The sequence below is a fragment of the Abramis brama genome, assembly GCF_963993115.1.
Source record: "Abramis brama genome assembly, chromosome: 17".
In the NCBI taxonomy this organism is placed as follows: domain Eukaryota; kingdom Metazoa; phylum Chordata; class Actinopteri; order Cypriniformes; family Leuciscidae; genus Abramis; species Abramis brama.
In genome coordinates, this window is record NC_139979.1 from 13929126 (window position 1) to 13943634 (window position 14509).

Sequence of the window (14509 nt, forward strand, 5' to 3'; positions counted from 1 at the left end):
TACAACTGGCACATAGGGGTATCATACACACAGGACAGGACACATGGCAAATTTCCTTCTTTCCTTTCCTGACCCTCTCCACAACCGCTTGGGGCCGCATGCTTATTTAAGGAGAAAATATTAGTCATTATTTGGAACGGAGGGACACAGGAAAAGAAAAAGAAAAGAAAAATGAGCCATCAAATAAAGACAGCCAGAAAGAGAGGGAAACAAAAAAGGAGAGAGAGAGAGAAAGAGAGAGAAAGGTTGCATAATAGCTCTGGACCCTATGGACCCACATGCATAAATAGTCTTTCATATAACAACTCATAATAATCATTCCAGTTCTCCTCCAATTCCACAGACCACTGACAAATGTAGCAAAGAGCAGATATCCTGGCAGGATCCAACGAACACGTGCTCATTCAAGCAAAGAAACACATATACTGATGGCCAAACCTGCAATGAAGAATATTGGGGAAAGACTGGAAAATGAGAAAAATAAGCTCATGAGAAAAATAAGCTCATCAAAATAAGCTCTTAAACATTCAACATGTCTTTCTGAATCGACTTTTGTAGAAGTCCACTTCAATAAAGAATGAGATTTGTGTATTTTTGTTAAAATAACACATAAACCTCTTTGCCCCTCCAGAGAGCATCCAAAGCTGACGTCAGGACTTGGAAGAATTAGGACTGAACACAAATTCATGACCATTCGCATCGGAAAATGAGCGAACTACAGCTGGAAAGCCGGTGTATTCAGCCCTTCTGTTTTAAGAAATATAGTGGTGGGAACACAGTAACCAGATCTTCGGCCAATGGTGCTTATCTCTCAGTGAAGTCATGCGTCTGCTCCTCAAATTGTCTGTTAAAACACACAATTTGCTGTTGCAGTTCATATGAAATTGCAATTTTTAGATTTCGTTCGATCTCAATAGTTTGTTGCACACAAAAGAGAACAGTTTACTGCCCTCTGTGCTTGATTATGATTGAATTGCAGCATTGAGTAGTCAACTACTTTTTGTATGATAATGATATTTCTTCATTGTCCATGGCAAAATACTTTTTATCATTTTAATAAGTTATTTAATAAAGAATAATGCATGCATGCTACGGGTTACGTTTACTGGTATAAAGTATAGTATTACTTGGCAGTCTCTTCACTTTCCCAATCAAAGTTAGAATAGCTCATTACAATTGTACCATCTTTTGACTTGATAAGGGTAAATAGCTAGAATATACTGTATGTTAGCTAACTAGTCCATATAATAGTAACTTGGATTGCAGACATATAATTAATACTGTAATGTTGTGGCTAGGCCAGTTGTTGCTATTTTTCAAAGCTGAGGCTTTAAGCTAATCACCAAGTAAAGTAATAAAATAAAATCAAACCAATATTTTTTTGGTAATAAATAATAAATAGAATAATGTACAGTCAGTCTGTCATTAAAAATAAAGCTCGGTTCACCTTGAGTTTATTTTGCATAATACCATGATCTGTCTGAATACTCAATTCTGATTGGCTGGAAGGTGCGCCTTAACATCATTTAATGCAGACGTATTTCCAGTCAGTTTAATCACTGTTATAAATTAATGTGTTACAAATCACAATCACATGCACACACATGGACAATTATGAATGAGAAGAAACTAGGGGCACATAAACATGTTAAAAAAAGGTTGCTTCTCCGCCAATAAGCTTATATTTCTGAGCATGAAGTGGTAACGGTGGTGTTTTTGAAGTAAACCAACTGTATTTTACATTAAATAACTGTATTTTACTGCATAATCCTAAATCTAACGACCTGTAAATAAAATAAATGTCGAAAATAAACTGTTATTCTAATCAGTCCGGTCAAATTTTGTGCTGCAAACATCAACTTAAACTTGTCCATGCTGGCAAGTGACCATATAGGCAGGATAATCAACTTTAATGCACACCTAACTTCACGTCAGGTGGTTCTTTGCCTCTATGAGTGCATTCAAATTGTTAGCTGTGAATTATCCCTTACATAATCACCAGACTGTACATTATTGTTTGAGCTAAACATTGCATTAATCTTCAAAGCCAGAAAGAGACAGAGCTCATGACTAAAGTAACCACTCAAACCAAAGTTACACTCAGTTTCATCCACATTCAACCTCAGCAAAAACAACCTCATCAGAACATCTCAACAGACTGAGAGTGAGTGAATGAAGGATTACAAGACTATTATAATGATGCTGCCGCTGACCCAGCTCCTGTTCTGGCAAAACGCTTGTATGTTATTTGCCACACTGTTGTTTACCTTGCCAGAAACAGACAGAGAGATGAGGTCAAGTAATAATGCAGAGCTGTCATTTGACCAAAACCCCAGTCCTGGCTCAGACACACTAACTCCAGTTAAACTGGTAAATCTCAGTTACGGTAAACTGGCATAAAAGCCCCATAATATAAAACATCTGGGGCTGAATTTCAAAACACTCTCTCAACCTCCACACCACAGAGTGTTTAGCTGGCTGTGGTCTGATGGTTCAGTGTAGCACCACATAGTGTATGTCTTTAAGTGTGGGGGTGGGGGTAGTGAACCCCCTCATCAATAAACCAGAGGTTAGTGAGTCAGTGCAATACTGTACCCCACCCGTTTTTTCCATGTTTAATGCTTCAGCAATCTCAAAGACTGTGGAGATGTGTATTTCTACGGTAAAGGCTTGGGTTTGGCAAACCCACTGTCTTTTTTGTATTGTTGATTCATACTGCAAATAATTGTCTATGTCTCTACTAGAAAAATAATTAGCATGCCAAACGCTTCATAATTTTTGCTGGCTGGTTTTATGCAGCTTGGTGCAATTTTGTTTACGTACATTACCTACCTCATAAAAAACATTGCAGCCACAAAGGAGCAGAGGAGTTTGGTGGGATTGTGGGAAGGCGTCATATAGGGGCTGGGTCTGAACCGCCAGAATATCCACTTACGAGCCATACAAGCCATAATTACACTGGAAAAATACATAAACTGGCAGCTAGAGGCTGTTCTGATGCATCTCAAGTCACAATGGATAAGTTTCAGTTGGAATGTGACTTTGTGAAGACAGCAATTTGTAGGTTAAAAAAATGAAAAGTGTTTTTATTAACTATTATAATTATTTCTGAATTGTATGTACATTTCCAATATCTTCATTATTCGCCATAACCTACAGGCCAGTTGAGTTAAACTATTCAATTTGAATTCATAGGTCATTGTTATTATGACATCATTTATTTTTATTTTTAATAAGTTTATAATTCATAGAATTACATATAGTAATTCAAATGTATCTCTTTGCCTGGGATTCTGTTATTGTATTTGTCTGTTTATAAATTCTCAAAGTACATAATGTACATTGAATATTTTATGTATTATTTTACATTATTGATGTCCTTGAATTTTTTTGTTTTTTAAATGTTACAATTTAGCAGTAAATACCTCCCAACATCTAGTAAGGGAACAACAGAAGAATCTCCACATGATGTATAGTAATAGCTGGAATGTTGAACTCTGAACTTTGAGGCATTATTAGAAGCTGTTCAATTTTCACATACACTAATTTCTTCCCAAGCTTTATCTCTATGCTTTAGACTGTCTGTTTTACATTGCTGTTAGGTTATGATATACTGTAAAAAAAAAAAAAAAAAAAAAAAAAATTCTGCAAACAGCAACACGTTTCTGTTTTTACATTTAACAGAAAGACAAAACACAGAGCTTTGAGAGACATGGCCGTTCACAGCACAGATGGATTTGTAATACTGTTCTTTACAGTATGAGTAACAGAGGTCTCAAACCCAAACACTCTTAGCAGATGAAGTGACATGTTGGCTGCTGTCTGCCAACCCTTAAGCTAAAACACCCCTATACCCAGCTCTCACATGCTGTTGCACAAGTAATTGTGATGGAAACCATATAAACACTCCTGGAAAGAACTGCATGAGAAAGAAAACCATGCCTCCTAAAATAACCATCAAGTCTCTTTGTAAGACTAGAATTCTAAGTTAGGTATATTTGTGAATGCTGGTCAATCAATCTGAATGATTTGTTAATAAATTATACTTGTACAATGCTTTTATGGTGTTTTTATGTTCTTTTAGAAAGCTCCAGTCCCACTGTAATTGGAAAAGCGCAGATTTCCTCCTTTTGTGCTTCACAGAAGAAAGTCAAACAGGTTTAAATGGAATGGAGTGAGTAAATGAGCATCCGTTCAGTTAATTCTCTGCTTCAGATCTAGCTGTAGGATTTTAGTGAGACTGACAGTGTCTGCACTCCTTGGGTTTGGCTATGGAATAGAAGCTTATGTCATGCTCTACTCTGTGGCCGGTCTGTAGCTTCTCTAAAAAGAGAAAAACAGGATATGTGGGGGCCCTTCCTTCTTTATCGCTCTCTCTCTTAACACTTGCCATCTCTCTGGGGTCAGACACCACTCTTCCACATTCACAAAGACCGACCTGACCGCTCGGCACACACCAAAGAGCCTAATTCCAGATATCCAACAGAGTTCACAAACTTGACCTTGTGTGTTTGTGAGCGGTAACTGATTCTAGTCCTGAGGGTAGTGTCCAGCTGGCTTATGTCATACCCGCTATATCTGCATGACCTCACGCCTGGACTACAGTCCCGTAGACACTACGATATGCCTGCTGTCATCGCAACAGTTGTGTTGTGTTCATGCTGATGTATGTTTTTAAGAGTCAGAAAAGATGACAGTCCTCTATAAACAGAAAAAAGGTTCTCATCAGGGTGTGTTTTGTGATAAAAGCCGAGACCGGTCAGTACAACCAAAAATGGACAGATGAAGCTTTATTTTTGGCTTTGTCTGTTGTGATATATCAGCCTGAGTGTTTTAAGTGGTCTTAAGTTTTCTGCCATTTAAAGGCATGGAGCTGAGAGCTCCTGAGGCCTTGTGGGGGACCTCACAGTTTGACAGCTGGTTCCTGCTAGACATTGTAGACCATATAACCACAGAATACATGACTGTGGCTTCACTGGGGCCTAAGACACGTGGTGGCCAAACAAACAAAACACATTTAAATAAAAATACAGGGTTTTTATATATATACATATATGCACATACTGTTTTTTTCACGTGTAGGTGCACACAACCCAACCACACAAAATCAAATTATATTCACACACACTCGCGCTCACAAACCATGGTGAGAGTCGCAATGCTTAACCAAACCCTCAGAAGCAGAGATGGGCACTTCTGAGGTTTGCACTCTTTAAAAAGACATGACCGAGCACTACCATAATTACATGGGCCATAATTTATATGGCCCAGAACATGTAGAGGCAAAAACCAAAACAGAAAAAAACTATTTTTGTTTTAAATTTAATTTTAATGTTAATTTTGTATTTGAAAGTCATTTAATTAACTATAACTGTTATTATTGCCTGTAGATTTCTTGTAAAAAAAACTAAAACAGAAAGGTGTAAAGTGAAACATCCACCTCCATGACTCAAAACTATGACATCTGGACTATTTACTCGTGTTATGAATGCTTCTTCCGAACAGGAATTTGACAATAATCTCATTGGAATGTTAAATTAACACTTGCAGCATGACTCTTTACATCCTTATCTCATCGGAAATGTTTCCTAGCTTACCTCTTCCTCCTACTCACTTCTTCCTCTACTGATCCTCTTCCCCTCTGCCTCCAGTGTGTGGTCAGAGATGTCCACCCACAAATATCAAAACAGATGCGCTAATTATATCTGCCCACAATGAGTGAGTCATTTAACCTGTTCATAACTGCAGAATCATTGTTCCAGAGCCACTTCAGGAACTCATTATTACTTGACATTAGTTTCAAAAGATGGTCTTGAGAGGAAATGTTCAACCTTAAAACCAAAGAGTAGGTTTAGACAGTATGATTTGAACCTTAGAAAAATACAATTATTTTCAGTTTATTTGCTTCCTAGTCTAGCTTTACACCTGACATTGTACACTATGGATATTGTTGACACTGTGAGCATTTTTTTTATTTTACCCTATTGTAAGTCGAATTTGTAAGTCAGATAAAAGTGTCTGCTAAATGCATAAATGTAAATATTCTCCTTTCACATATAATCCCTTAACTAAAATCAATGCAAAATGGGCTTATTTGTTAGTCCTCCATCAAAACACCATGAACTCCAAGGTTTTAAGTATTAAGATATGTGAGCAATTCTCAATCTAAACAAACTCAGGGCATGAGAAACTCATATATTAAATGAGATCACAGAGGATGGTCTGAGATTTTAAGTTCCGTAGAGGCTTTGAGACAAATTACAAGGATGTTTTTCAGTTTTTGTTTCTCCCTAAGGGACAGATGAGGTTACCCTCTTAATTTCAGCCACATAGCCAAACATGACATCATGACCATTGCTTCAACAGGATTTATCTTCCTTGTTTCTCCAAAAACACACAGCATAAACAAGCATGGACAATATTCTTCCATTACAGGGATAAAAGGAAAACTGGATACTCTAAAAATCTCATAATCTTTTGCTTATTGCAGCAGTTGGGACTGTGACCCAGTTTAGTTAATTGCTCTCTGAAATTTCTGTCACAATGATTGTTAGGTCGAAAGACTGATAGGAAGAAGATTGAAATTAATTTTAGCTCCAGCTGTGCTGCAGACATGTCAATCACATCTTCATGAATGATTGGCCAGTAGACTGCAGGACAGAGATGAGCTGCATTTCTCCTGTCAGTACAACAAAGCATGCTGCATGTCATCCATAGAGAGGAAATGCTGAACAAATGTGTGTGTGTGTGTAAAGAAACAGCCAAGCCAGTCGTCACAAGCACACATGAGCATACTCGATCTCCACGTGCACGTATGCCTATACACAGCTCTCTTAAAATGGGGGGTCTCTACTGTGAGCCCCCTCCTCTGCTGGCTAAATTGATTGCAGATTTCCATGAGTGCAGAGCTGGCTTGTGTATGTGTGTGAGGCCTTCAGGAGTCTGGGCGTACTGTCAGAACACATGTGAGAGAGAGAGAAAGGAGGAGAAAAAGAGTGCCGCGGTCCCAATAGGACCCAAAGGAACATCACTCCTTGCTGGAGACCCAGAATCACAGCTGTGGAGTCAGCTGAGCAACCTCTCAGTGAGGGACATTTTCCTGAAACAACTTCTGTCAGCACCGTCAACGTAACAACTGTGGAATTGTGCAGTGAAATAATACCATAAGAAATATGAGCTCAAATCTAGACTTTTAAAGTGACATCAAACATCAAAATGTGAAATTTACAATAGAAAACATGAATACAGGTGATTGGTCCTTCAGAAAGAGTTCCCAAAAATTACTCATTCTTAGTATGAGTTTTTTGTTATAATTATTATTTTAGTCATCTCTATAATTTTATTTGAATTTCATCTTGAACCCTTTAAAATCACACTCCAAAATGGTCCATCTAACAACAAAAAAAACAACAAAAAATCCTCCTATTTCAATTTTAAAAATTGACTTAACAGGAAACACTTTAGAATACTGTTACTCACACATCCGCTGTTGTACGCGCACCGTCCTCGACAGTCACAAAAATTGGGCTGCACGCGGATGAGGTGTGTGGACGTCCAAGGACCCTCCTGATGACGGAAATTACGTCACACGGACGGTGCACGAATGCAGACAGTGTGCGGATGCAGATGGCTAAAGTAGCCTATACTTTGGGCTTTAGTAGTCCTCTGAGAGGTATGAACATATTTTTAGTTATTGATTAGCTAATAGTGATCCACATTCGACTAAGCACTATTACTTACTAATTCGTTAATCAGAGTTTCTTGTTTGTTAAAGGGATCCTATTATGCTTTTTCACTTTTCACAAACAAAGCTCAAAGTCCACTCCAAAGGGTGACATTTTATTTAATGGAATTCACTTTCAACAACAACAAATGATTCATTTGGACTACAATGCTTTTTTCCAGGGCTTTGTGAAGTCACAATGTTACTCATTTAAATAGTCCCCGCACATGGAATACGCAGGACTGGTAGAGCTGCTGCTATGTCAGAAAGACTAATTTTTTTTCCAAAACTCATTTGTTTTAGCTGACAAACTTAGAGTGGTTAAAATTTATTTTGAACACTGTTCCTGAACATTATAACCCCAACGTTTATCTGTGTGCTGCACATTTTATGGAGAACAGCTTCCAGAAACTAAGAGAGTAGCCTACAATGCAGGCTACGCACAAAAGCTTCTCCTGAAACTGAGCTGTTCTGTTAGCATTACTCATTTTAGTGTAAAGTGTTACCAGATCGATACAGGATCAATACCATTACCTTCCAAACGATCCTAATGCTAGGATAGTGGTTCTATCCTATCCTTCTATCTATTTTGCTGTGAAGTCTCACAGCAAACACGCCCCTTCAAACAGAGCGTTCAAATCAGAGGCTACAATCAGGCTTGGAAAAATGCCTTTTAATTATAAATTATGACAATTTTGTATGTTAAAATCATACTAACATTATAAGGGCACCCCAGGAAACATTATAAAATAATAAAATAATCCAGTCTATGACCCCTTTAAATTTTTAAGTATAATCAAATTAGCTGTACAAGTAATTTCAACTTAAATTATATTAAACTGTCTTTAAAAGTTTAACTGAATCTTGTATAACTTATAAAAAAGTTGAAATTGCTTTAATTATTTTGATGAGTTAATGCAAAAACATATGTCGCCATGACTTATTGATCACACAATTTTTTACTGTGAACGTAATTAGTCTTTTAGACAAAACAAGTGTCCACACAGATTCACTATTCAGAAAAAAAGTAGCTTATTTAAGTACAGTTCGTTCAATTTATTTAATTACAATTAGCTGTTCGCTGCTCTGTTAACAGCTGCTCAGACAGTCTTTGTCATCTCCGTGAGAGAGGAGGCATCGTATAACAGCAGTACCACTAAAGTCCTCTCACTATGTTTTGAGTCCTCTCACCATTTCATTTGCCTTGGTTTGGTTAATGAACTGCCACAAGAGTGAAGTGAGATAACAGACTCCAACCTTCCCTGCATCTGGTCTAAATCAACACGCTGTTGGCTGGCAAATTTATTTGCAAACACTAATATGGTGCTCAAAGCTCACTCTGCGCGGTTAAGGAACTTTTCATATGTGCGCTTTTTCCCCTTCTCTGTATTCTACGAGTCTGGGCAGTACTGCATGTCCTGGGTATAGTAAAGCTGTCCCTCACAGGAATTTACCTTAAGAGGCCCATTTATTTATGAGACAGAATAGCAAACATTTGGATCAGAATGAGATGGCCGCTATATGCCAGAGCAGACAGATGGACAAACTGCTGCAGGTTGTACTGATGATAAAGCTATCATGATGCTGTGATGAATGAATTCATGTCCTTATTTTTACATGTATATTTATTAATATTTTTTCCCAATTTCATTTATTGCATTTTCAGAGATTTGGACCAGGCCTGGGTCCATTCAATCGAGTGTGACATACAACGCCAAGCCTCCCCTAAGTGCAAAGAGGAGTGCAGCAAAAAGCATTAGGACAGAATCCAGGTGTGTGATGAAACCAAAGCCGTTATTTTTCCAACAAAATATCTGTGCAAGGCAATGCTAAAATATTTTTCTGTTTGCCAGCTTAAAGATATGCTGTTTCTCTCTTAGCTTTTGACAGAATGTATGGGGATAATGCTGGGATAATGTTTGCATGAGGGAATTCAGGGATTTGGTACCACGCAATATCACTGCATCACCCATTTGCCATCACTCATCTCCCTAGAGGAAGTCCACTCGCTGCCAGTACATTCCTCCTAAAGCTTTCTGATTTACTCAACTGGCCATCGCTGCAGAGCCCTTCAGCAGAGTGAGGAGGAAGCCTGCTCCTTATTAAAACCATCTTTTTATCGCCTTTTTTACAGCTGAAAAAAATAACCAGATGTTTCTGAATCTGAGCATTTGAGAGTAAAAAGGTTTTCACCAGAGGAAAAGAAACGCATCAGTCTCTGTCTGCCCCTAAAATGACTCCATGGATTGCATGCTTCTAGATTCTCCTCCTCCTCTCACTCCCATCACAATGAAGATAATATTTTAACCCCAATCTAGAGGTTTCTAATAGGCTTCTAATAATGACATATTGGCCATATGTGAAATATTATTAAATATTCAAATATCTGCTTTTTATTATTATTTTAATATATTTTAAAAACGAATTTGTTCGTCTAATGGCAAAGCTGCATTTTCAGCAATTACTCCAGTCTTCAGAGTCACATGATCCTTCAGAAATCATTGTGATTTGACAATTTATTGTCAGTGTTGAAAACAGTTGTGCTACTTAAAATTTTTGTGAAAACAGTGATACACATTTTTTTTTTAAATGATTCTTTGATTAATAGAAAGTTCAAAAGAGCAGCATTTATTTGAAACAGATATCTAACATCATAAACGTCTTTAATGTCACTTTTGATAAGTTCAATGCATCCTTGCTGAATAAAAGTAATAATGCATTTAAACGCATCTGAAGACTATGAACTTATTGATATGTGTATAGGTCGTGTATGTATTTGACAACAAGGCAGAAATAACAGGATGAGAGTTAGAAGGAGAGACAGAGAAAGAGGGCAGGTATTTGCCAGATGCTGGACTCAGGATGTCCTGGGCACAAGAGAAGAAAAGAGGAAACACAGGGGTAATTTCCTGTGCTGCCAACAAAATCTGCGTCAAAACTAAATTAAAGCTTTTTTTCCATCTAAATATTTCTTCCATTTGCATTGGATGTGCTTGTGTTTGAGGATCCATGATTTAATGTACATTGTGTTTACAATCCATTGTCTGTAAGATAAATAACAATATCCGAGTCCTCAGGTCTCTACTGTCTCCTCCTCTCATTCAGCAGAACTCCAGGGAGTTTACCAGAAACAAACAAAAGGAAACATCTTGAGAGAAAATACAGGTCTGTCAACCAGTGACCTCTCTGGTCTCTCAACCAGAATCTCTCTCACAATACACATGCATATAGTCAAATCTATCTCTTTCTGTCTCTTACACACATAAAAGACAGTGTGTCCTGACCTCATATTTTACCACAATGAATTTTCCGATTGGATCTCATGGGACAAACTTCAGCACAGTGCCAATATGCCTTTTCCATAATGCTAAAGCAAAAGGAAAAGATGAGGAGGGTTATTATTTTTCCCCTGTCGTCTACCTGATTTAAAATACAACTCTGAGACGGCAAGAGGACAACGGTAGAATTGATCGGTTCAAATGTCAGTCCCAAATATGAAGGAGTGAATTTTTAACAAGTTTTACAGGTGGTTGTGTCATTATCAATTTTCAAGAGTTCTCCACTTATACACTTGTATAAGATTTACAAACACAGCTATGTTTTTATATTTCACCCTAGATGGGTTGTTTGCCTTTTCTTCCGTGCAAATGGGCCCTGCAAAACAACATCACTTTCCCCTCTCCTAATGACTACCAGCAGCCAGCACTGCAGCTCTGCTTCAAGCCTCTCCAAGATCGACAAACTTTCAGATCAGAGATCTTCTCACTGACTCTTCAACTCTGTGGTGGTTCCGCAGTGAAAATAAACAGGGATGTGCAAAGAAAAATGCGAAATGAGTTAACAAAAATGCTCCATCCATTAGAAAAATAACAACACTCTTAAAAATAAAGGTTCCAAAAGAAGGTTTTTGCAGTGATGCAGTAAACAGTTCTTAAAAGAACCAACTTCTTAGTGTGAAGAACATTTTAAATATCTAAAGAACCTTTTGTTAAATGAAAAGGTTCCGTGGATATTAAAGGTTCTTCACGGAACCATCGATGCCAATAAATAACCTTTATTTTTTAAAAGTGTATCGTATAAAGGGCTGGTAACAGCTTTAAGCAGAACCCTGCAGGTCCAAAGCCCTCCTCTGGCCTCTGTCTGCAAAAAGCATGAGTTAGAGAGGCTTATGTAAGCATGTGGTGGAAATATTACCCATCGTCTTCATCCGTTAACACAACACCCCCATCTCATCACCACTGACCTCCGTATGTTCTTTTCTCCGTGCTTTTTATTTTGCCCTGAACTCATATAAAGTCACTTTAAAGACACTTTAGAGATTTACCCAACCCAAATATTAAATACTCTTTTTTGAATTCCTTTACAGAAAACATTTTAGTTTATTAATTAATTTCATGACATAAATTACCTAATAACACAAGCAGCTACCGAACCAAGAGGCTAATCCGAAGAATTTCAGTTAAAGTGTCAGTGCCAACCCAGTGCACATGATCCAACAGAGAAATCATATCAACAGCAGATGTTTTTTTTATGAGCACCTCAGCATGCTGCTGTCAAGGTGAAAAGTTTCTCCTGTGGAAATCAATTAGAGTCTCATGCTCTCCAGATGTGGAACCATTGGCAGGTACTAGTAATTCTTCCTGTGCTCCTATTCATAAGTTTGACCCATTTATAGGGGATATTGTGGTCTGGAACAAAAAGATGGTGAAACAAGTAGTGGACTCATTTTAATTGTCTGGAACCAAGGTCAAGGTCAACATCTCTTGGGTTTATGTGCTTTTGACCAGTTTGGTGATGCTGGGGTTTGCTTGTATCTGCAAGCTATTAACACTCCACAATGTCAGGTGGGGAATCCACACTCAAATAGGATGCAATGCTGTTGGATTAACGACGACGACAAAAAAACCCCAAAAAACATTATGACTCTGATATGACTCAGAGACACAAAAAAGATAAAATGTGTTTAGGATAGGGTGTCATTCCACTACTGTCCTTCACATTACACAGCCATGACTCTGATATTTTTATTATGACAAGCATCAAGCTCAGTTCACTCTATGAATACAAAATGTGTGCAATGTTTAACAAATGTATGCTATTGTATTAAACAAATCATTGATTTTTTATTGATTTTTGAGGACAAAAACAAATTATGGATAAACACAATCAGTCTTTCTCCACCTGCTCCAGATGACATCTGTCTCAGATTTGGTCTGAAAGAAGTCAATGGGCATTTTTGTTTCAACAGCCTAATTGCACCATAATTACAAGAAAACCACTATTTTTCAGATTTTTTTAACAATAAAAACAATGTGTGAGCTAACGAAAACTACCAATATAACTTTATCCTGTTTAGACGTGTGCATTTACAATAAACACTGATTATACAACTTTGGTTTGTATGAATTATATGGATTGTTTGAACTGTAATAGCTTACATTTAAAAGTGAACCCTAAGAAAAACAAATCACATAATCACATCGAAAGCATAGGCTACAAGAAGTAGGTCAGGACAGAAGATGGAAACTTCAGGACAAAGATACGAATAAAAGTAGGCTTTACAAAATTGATGAAAGGTCTTAAATTGCATTGCAGTTGTATTGTGAGTAGCGTAGAAAACTTTCTTACCTTACTGGAGAAGTGGCATTGGACTTTATTAATGGAAGTGAGGTTCTGCGTTCCGAGGACAAATGAAGACTCTTTTAAAGACGAACGTCCTTTTGTATACTTTATAAACCTGTTAATAAATTTTGAAGCTGAGTCTTGCTCCCAAAGTGATCGCTAAACCGGTGTTCGCGTAACCATTAGCTGTATCTCTATCCTATGCGCTGGAGAGCGCGCGACAGTGACAACTGCAAGACAATTGAGTCGCTAGTGCGCGAGGAGTGGGCACGCGCTTACGCCTACTGTATTCTGTCCCTCCCACTGTTTCATTTTCGAATTTTCGATTCTAAGTATAGTTTATCGTCTATTTAACAGATTGGTATAGAACTTCCCTTAAAAACCATTACAAAACATTATACAATTAATGCAATCTTAAGAAATTAATGTCTTAAATGGATGTACATATTTCATATTTTTTATGACATGCCATACAATGACATGTTTTGTTGAGATGTACTCACTGTTTTTATGTTTGGGATCCCAGAGACCCCAATGATGTGTTAAAATGATGGGAGTAGCCTAATTTTACTAAATTAATATTTTTCTTTCAAATGATTTTAATACAGTACATTTCTTTGACCTATAATAAAAAGCAGTAGGCAAATATCATTGAAGGTTTTTCCCTCTATTTTACCACACAGTATTCATCCACTTTTCAGAAATGTGACTATATCCATTCTAGTTGCTTCTGTTTGGGGTCAAACAATGTTGAACTTTACAATAAAAGAAATCAAAAGAAGAAACTGGCAGGAGTGTATAGTTGACTCAATATCATGACATGATTGTTTTAGCATGGTCTGGAAAGTTCAATTAGGGATATAAATGGGGGTGTAAGATGGAAAATTCAGGATCTGGAACATCAACAAAGCAGCCCTCTTCCTAAATTACTATTCAGAATGTCTGTTCAAAAATAGCTGGCCAAAAGAAGGCTAACAAAAATGATTGGTAAGCCACTGCACTGAAGGATCCGTGAGAATCACTTCCTGCTGGCTTTAATGATAAGTGATGCTCCGGGATGTATTTCCCCATCTGGCATTGTATTAACAGATAACACTCTGTTATTTAGGAAATAATAGAGAATGAAGGAAAACAGAGTTTCCGTTTTACTAAGACACTCAGCAA

The 14509-nt window shown here is 37.4% G+C and overlaps 1 protein-coding gene across 2 annotated transcripts in view; it reads right to left on the reverse strand.

The window, feature by feature from the left end:
* pear1 (platelet endothelial aggregation receptor 1) overlaps window positions 1-13603 on the reverse strand; it is a 36824-nt gene extending 23221 nt beyond the window's left edge. The window contains exon 1 of one of the 2 annotated variants that reach the window (XM_084089946.1): window positions 13352-13603. The gene's annotated coding sequence lies outside the window, so the exon portion shown is untranslated. The remainder of the gene's footprint in view (window positions 1-13351) is intronic. The other variant, XM_084089947.1, reaches the window with a different exon arrangement.
* Window positions 13604-14509: the final 906 nt, after the last annotated feature.